Here is a 7,366-nt window from a genome sequence, read left to right as displayed (position 1 = left end):
TCGCCAGCATCTATTGTTGGTAGATTTCTGAATGTGAGCCATTCTAACCGGTGTGAGGTGAAACTTCATTGTGGGTTTGATTTGCATTTCTCTGATTGCTAGTGATCTTGAACATTTTTTCATGTGTCTGTTGGCCATTTGGATTTCCTCTTTTGAAAAATGTCTATTGAGGTCCTTGGCCCATCTCTTAAGTGGGTTGTTTGTTTTGATGTTGTGGAGTTTCTTGATTTCTTTGTAGATTCTGGTTATCAACCCTTTATCAGTTGCATAGTTTGCAAATATTTTTTCCCATTCTGTCGGTTGTCTCTTCACTCTCCTGACTGTTTCTTTTGCAGTACAGAAACTTCTCAATTTGATGCAATCCCAATAGTTAATTTTGGCTTTGACTGCCTGCACCTCCAGGGTCTTTTCTAGGAAGTCTTTGCTGGTACCTATATCTTGCAAGGTTTCTCCAATGCTCTCTAATAATTTGATGGTGTCAGGTCGTAGATTTAAGTCTTTAATCCATGTTGAGTGAATTTTTGTGTAAGGTGAAAGGTAGGGGTCTTGCTTCATGATTCTGCATGTGGAAATCCAATTTTCCTGGCACTATTTATTGAATAGACTGTCCTTGCTCCAGGAATTGGTTTTAGATCCTTGATCAAATATAAGCTGGCTGTAGATGTTTGGATTGATTTCTGGTGTTTCTATTCTGTTCCATTGGTCTATCCATCTGTTTCTGTACCAGTACCATGCTGTTTTGATAACAACTGCCCTGTAGTATGTTCTGAAATCTGGTATTGTGATGCCTCCGGCTTTGTTTTTGTTGTACAAGATTGCTTTAGCTTTTTGAGGTCTCCTGTGCCTCCATATGAATTTCAGCATCATTTTTTCCAGATCTGAGAAGAATGTCTTCGATATTTTGTTTGTTATTGCATTGAATCTATAAATTGCTTTTGGAGAATGGACATTTTGATGATGTTGATTCTTCCAATCCATGAGCATGGAAGATTTTTCTATTTCTTGGTATCCTCTTCTATTTCTCTCTTTAAGCTTTTATAATTTTCATCGTAGAGATCTTTAACGTCCTTGGTTAAGTTTATTCCAAGGTATTTGATTGTTTTTGTAGCTATTGTGAATGGGATTGATCTTAGAAGTTCTTCCTCAGCTGTGGCATTGCCTGTGTATACAAAGGCTGTTGATTTTCGTGCATTGATTTTATATCCTGCTACTTTGCCAAACTCTTCTATGAGTTCCAATAGTCTCTTAGTAGAGTTCTTTGGATCCCCTAAATAAAGAATCATGTCATCTGCAAAGAGGGATAGTTTGAGTTCTTCCTTCCCAATTTGTATCCCTTTAATTTCTTTTTCTTGCCTGATGGCTCTGGCTAAAACTTCCAGAACTATATTGAATAGCAGTGGTGAGAGTGGGCATCCCTGTCTGGTAGCAGATCTCAGTGGAAATGCTTCCAACTTTTCCCCATTCAATAGTGTGGGGAGCAACTGGGAGCAACTCGGACTAGACTAAGTTACTGGAATTAAGACTTATTCTATGCATCTGCTTTCCCACAATATGGCGCTGAGAAGGGAAACAGCTTCTACACAGCTGCCTCCAGTTCAACCAATAAACTGTGGGACCTGCTCCTGATTGGAGGAGAGCAGCATACTCGGTGTGTGGGTAGCAGAGTTGGGATTGGTGGAAGAGGACTATAAAGGAGGAGAGAGACGGCATGCACCAGGAACATCTAAGGGGAACATCTAAGGGGAACACCTGTGCAGCCCCCGAGAGAGCGCCGGCCGGCGGTGTGCCGCTCCCCCGCGGAAGTGGGGAATGTGGCAGGGGGAACCGCCCTTCCACGGAGGTGGAAGGGATGGTAGCCAACCCGGGAAGAACCAGCAGCAAACCCGGGGAGGGCCAAGCAGACGAAAGAACAGCGCAGGGTCCTGTGTCGTTCCTCCACGAAGACGGGGAGCGACAAATAGGATGTTGGCCGTGGGCTTTTCATAAATTGCTCTGATTGTATTGAGAAATGTTCCTTCCATACCCAGTTTGCTTAGAATTTTCATCATGAAAGGGTGTTGTATTTTATCAAATGCTTTCTCTGCATCTAGTGAGATAATCATATGGTTTTTCTTTTGCAGTTTTTTAATAGTATTTTCTTAAACATCATCTGAGGAACGTCTCCCTCCAGCCCAGTTTTTCAGAAACAAGTTTCCATAGATAATCCAATATAATTTCTTTTATTCTTCTAGAGATATCTTAAACACACTCAAGCAAATGTGTGTAATGTATATTCTTTTTAAAATACATACATTAGGGATTAGCATTATGGCATAGTTGGTAAAGCCGCCACCTGCGATGCTGACATCCCATGTGGGCACTGGTTCAAGTCCTGGCTGCTCCACTTCTCATGCAGCTCCCTGCTGATGGGAAAAGCAGTGGAGGATGGCCCCTTCTCCCTCTCTCTCTCTGGAACTCTGACTTTCAAATCAATCAGTCTTTTTTTAAAAGTATGTTAAAATACCACATGCATTTATATTTTTTATTTTTCATTTTTAACAAGATTTATTTTATTTATTTTCAAAATCAAAGTTACAGACAGAAGGGGAGAGACAGAGAAAGAGACATCTTCCATCTGCTGGTTTACTCCCCAGAAAGCTGCAATGGCCAGCAATAGGCCAGGTTGAAGCCAGAAGCCTGGAGCTTCATCTGTGTCTCCTACGTGGGTGGCAGGGACACAAGTACTTTGGCTGTCTTCTGCTGCTTTCCCAGGCACATTAGCAGGGAGCTATATCAGAAGTAGAACAGCAGGGTCTGGAACTGGTGCCCATATGGGATGCTGGCATGGTAGGCGGAGGCTTACCCTACCACAGCACACTGGTCCCCTTTTTTTGAAAGGCAAAGTTACAGGGCAGGGGAGAGAGAGAGAGAGAATGATTATTTTTAAGCACAGATGAAGGAATAGTTTTTTTTTTTTTTTTTTTTTTAAGATTTTTGCCGGCGCCGCGGCTCACTAGGCTAATCCTCCGCCTAGCGGCGCCAGCACACTGCGTTCTAGTCCTGGTCGGGGTGCTGGATTCTGTCCCTGTTGCTCCTCTTCCAGGCCAGCTCTCTGCTGTAGCCCAGGAAGGCAGTGGAGAATGGCCCAAGTGCTTGGGCCCTGCACCCCATGGGAGACCAGGAGAAGCACCTGGCTCCTGCCTTCGGATCAGCGCGGTGTGCTGGCCGCAGCGCGCCAGCCATGGCGGCCATTGAGGGTGAACCAACGGCAAAAGGAAGACCTTTCTCTCTGTCTCTCTCTCTATCCACTCTGCCTGTCAAAAAAAAAAAAAAGATTTATTTTATTTGAAAGTCAGAGTTACAAAGAGATAGAGGAGAGGCAGAGAGAGAGATCGTCCATCTGCTGGTTCACTCCCCAAATGGTCCGAACAGCTAGAGCTAGGCCAATCCGAAGCCAGGAGCCAGGAGCTTCTTCCAGGTCTCCTATGTGGGTTCAGGCGCTCAAGCACTTGGGCCATCTTCCACTTCCTTTGCAGGTGCATTAGCAAGGAATTGGATTGGAAATGGAGCAGCTAGGTTTTGAATTGGTGTCCATATGGAATGCTGGCATCAACAGGTGGTGGTTTTACCTGCTACACCACAATACTAGTCCCCATTTTTTTCAGTTTTTTAAAGAACATTCTGGAGGGCTTTTTTTCAGTCAAAAATCATCTTTATCTTTAAAGTTGGTGTAAAATAAGCCACTATATAGATGTTGATTGATTTAACCAGCTCCCTATTGATGTTTAGTTGGTCTTTTGAGTTTCCAATGATACTGCAATGAATAATTTTTTAAAGATTTATTTATTTATTTGAAAGTCAGAGTTACACAGAGAGAGGAGAGGCAGAAAGAGAGAGAGAGAAAGAGAGGTCTTCCATCTGATGGTTCACTCCCCAATTGGCCACAACAGCTGGAGCTGCACCAATCTGAAGCCAGGAGCCAGGAGCTTCTTCCAGGTCTCCCATGCGGGTACAGGGGCCCAAGGACTTGGGCCATATTCCACTGCTTTCCCAGGCCATAGCAGAGAACTGGATCGGAATTGGAGCACCTGGGTCTCAAACCGGCGCCCATATGGGATGCCGGCGCTTCAGGCCAGGGCGTTAACCTGCTGCGCCACAGTGCCAGCCCCTATAATGAATAATTTTGTGTGTGTGCCATTTCAAACATTTTGCTAAAGGCAAATGTATAATTTGCATAGATTTTTGTCAAATGCACCTCCACTGAGTTTGTACCAATCTGCACTGCAAACAGCATACTATGAGAGTTCTGTGTTCCCACACCAATGACAAACATTTTGATATCCAGATTCTTTTGATCTTTACCCATCGAAGGGACCACAAATGAGTTCCTACAGTTTTGAGTTTCACTTGTTACCGGGCTGGGGAGAAGGTTGAGTATTATTTGCCTATGTTTGAGAGCTTGTGTTAGTTTGCCAATGCTGCTGTAACTAAGTGCCACAAACTAGGTAGCTTGAATAACCGAAAGTTATTGTTCTAATTCTGGAATCTAGAAGGTGTGAGATCAAGGTATTGGCAGGGCTTGCTCCTTGTGCACTTGTAAGGAAGGGCCTGCTTCATGCCTCTCCCTGGCTTGTGATGGGCAGTCAGCAATGCCCAGCATTCCTTGACTTGTAAAGCATTACTCTGATTATTGCCCTCATCTTCACATGGCAGTCTCTCTGTCAATCTCTCTCCCTCTCCGTGTGTGTGTGTGTGTGTGTGTGTGTGTGTTCAAATTGCCCATTTTTAAAAAGTCCCTATTGGCTGGCGCCGTGGCTCACTTGGCTAATCCTCCGCCTGTGGTGCCAGCACCCCAGGTTCTAGTCCCGGTTGTGGTGCCGGCTTCTGTTCTGGTTGCTCCTGTTCCAGTCCAGCTCTCTGCTGTGGCCCAGGAGTGCAGTGGAGGATGGCCCAAGTGCTTGGGTCCCTGCACCTGCATGGGAGACTGGGAGGAAGCACCTGGCTCTTGGCTTCGGATTGGCGCAGCGTGGGCTGTAGCGGCCATTAGGGGAGTGAACCAATGGAAGGAAGACCTTTCTCTCTATCTCTCTCTCTGTCTATAACTCTACTTGTCAAAAAAAAAAAGTCCCTATTGGCCAGTGCTATGGTGTAGTAGGCTAAGCTTCTGCCTGTGGTGCTGGCTTCCCAAATGGGTGCCGGTTTTAGTACCGGCTGCTCCTCTTAGGATCCAGCTCTCTGCTATTGCCTGGGAAAGCAGTGGAGGATGGTCCAACTGCTTGGGCCTCTGCACCCATGTGGGAGACCTGGAGAAAGCTCCTGGCTCCTGGCTTCAGATTGGCCCAGCTCTGGCCACTGAGGCCATTTGGGCGTGAAATCAGTGGAAGGAGGATCTCTCTCTCTCAGTCTCTCCCTCTCTAATAAATAAATTTTAAAAAATCTTTAAATAAAAAGTCCCTACTGATCTTTGATTACCTTTCTAAATACACTGTCTCCAAGAAAGACCATGAAGTACATGAAGTGGGTAGGACTACAACATATCAATTTTAAGGGAACACAATTCAATCCATATGAAAGCTATTCATATTTTCTTAAACTGCCTATTCACATAATTTTCTATTTAGCCTTTTAAAATTGATTTATAGAAATGTCTCAGATATTGAAAGAACTGGAAATTTGTCTATAATGATTAGAAATATTCTCGGGCCTGGCACTATGGCATAGTTGGTAAAGCTGCCGCCCACAATGCTGGCATCCCATCTGGGTGCCAGTTCATATGGAGAGTGAACCAGTGGATGGAAGATCTCTCTCTCCCTCTCTCTCTCTGGCTCTGCCTTTCAAATAAATAAGATAAATCTTTAAAAAAAAGTCTTCTTTTCACTTTGCTTATTAAGATGTCCCCGCACAGATTTTAAAAGATCTTTTTATTTATTTGAAAGGCAGAGTCACAGAGAGGTGCTCCATCCACTAGTTCATTCCCTAAATACTCAAATACCCAAACATCTGGGGCTGGGCAGGGAGGCAAGAAATCCATCTGAATCTCCCATGTGGGTGGCAGGAGCCCAAGTACTTGGATCATCAGCTGCTGCTTGCCAGGCACATTAGCAGGAAGCTAGATCAGAAATGGAGTATCCAGGACTCAAAACCAGCACTTTGTATAGGATTTAGCCTTCACAGGTGGCAGCTTAATCCACTGCACCACAATGTTTGCTGCACCTGCAGTGATAATCTTATTGATGGCTTGTGAATTTTTCTACATATCCCAAAAGATCATCTACACTTTGCCCTTATAATTCTCCCATGGCTTTCCACTAGTACTTTTATATATTAGTTTTTTAAAAACATATTTATTTATATCACACATATGTGCCCCCCCACACGTACAGATCTCCCACCCACTGTTTCACTCAAGTAATTGTAATTGCAACAGCAAGAGGTGAGCCAGGTTGAAGCCAGGAGTTGGGAACTCAGTTTGGGTCTCCCACATAGGTGGCAGGAACACCTGAGCCACCACCTGCTGCCTGCCGTGTCGCACATTAGCAGGAAGCTGGAATCAGAAGCAGAGCTGGGACTTGAACTCAAGCACTCCAATGTGGGATGCAGGCATCCCAAGTGGTGTCTTCACTGCCGCACTAACCAGCTACCCACTTCCTTTTTTTTTCTGAAGTGTCACATTTATATTTTTATTAAATATTTTAAATTCCTATTTATTTACCTAAGAGGAAGAGAGGGAGAGAGGGAGATGAGAAGACAGTGAGGGGACAGAGATAGAGATGATAGACAACACACCCCAATTTTCTGGTTCACTCCCCAAATGCCCACTAATGGCTAAGAGTGAGCTGTGCCAAAGCTGACACTGGAAATGCAATCCAGGCCTCCCAAATAGTGGCAGAAACACAATTACTTGTGCCATGCTGGCTGTCTCCAAGTACTACCCTGATAGGACACTAGAGTTGGGAGCCAGAGACAGGAATCAAATGGAGGCTTTCTGATGTGGGATGCGGGTGTCTTAACCTGCAACTTAAAAAAAAAAAAAAAAAAAACAAAAAAAAAACATTTGAGAGGTAGAGTAATAGACAGAGAGAAAGGTCTTCCATCTGCTAGTTCACTCCCCAAATGGCTGCAATGGCCAGAGCTGGGCCAACTTGAAGCCAGGAGCCAGGAGTTTCCTCCAGGTCTCCCACAAAGGTGCAATGGCCCAAGCAGTTGGGCCATCTTCCAATGCTTTTCCAGGCCATAAGCAGAGAGCTGGATTGAAAGAGGAGCAGCCAGGACTACAATCAGTGTCCATATGGGATGCTGGTTCTGCAGGTGTAGGCTTAACCTACTACTCCACAGTGCCAGCCCCTTAACTTCATCTGAATCACTAGGCAATCACCCACTCTTATTT

The sequence above is a fragment of the Oryctolagus cuniculus genome, chromosome 4 (genome assembly GCF_964237555.1).
Source record: "Oryctolagus cuniculus chromosome 4, mOryCun1.1, whole genome shotgun sequence".
Lineage (NCBI taxonomy): Eukaryota > Metazoa > Chordata > Mammalia > Lagomorpha > Leporidae > Oryctolagus > Oryctolagus cuniculus.
This window is presented reverse-complemented; position numbering follows the sequence as displayed.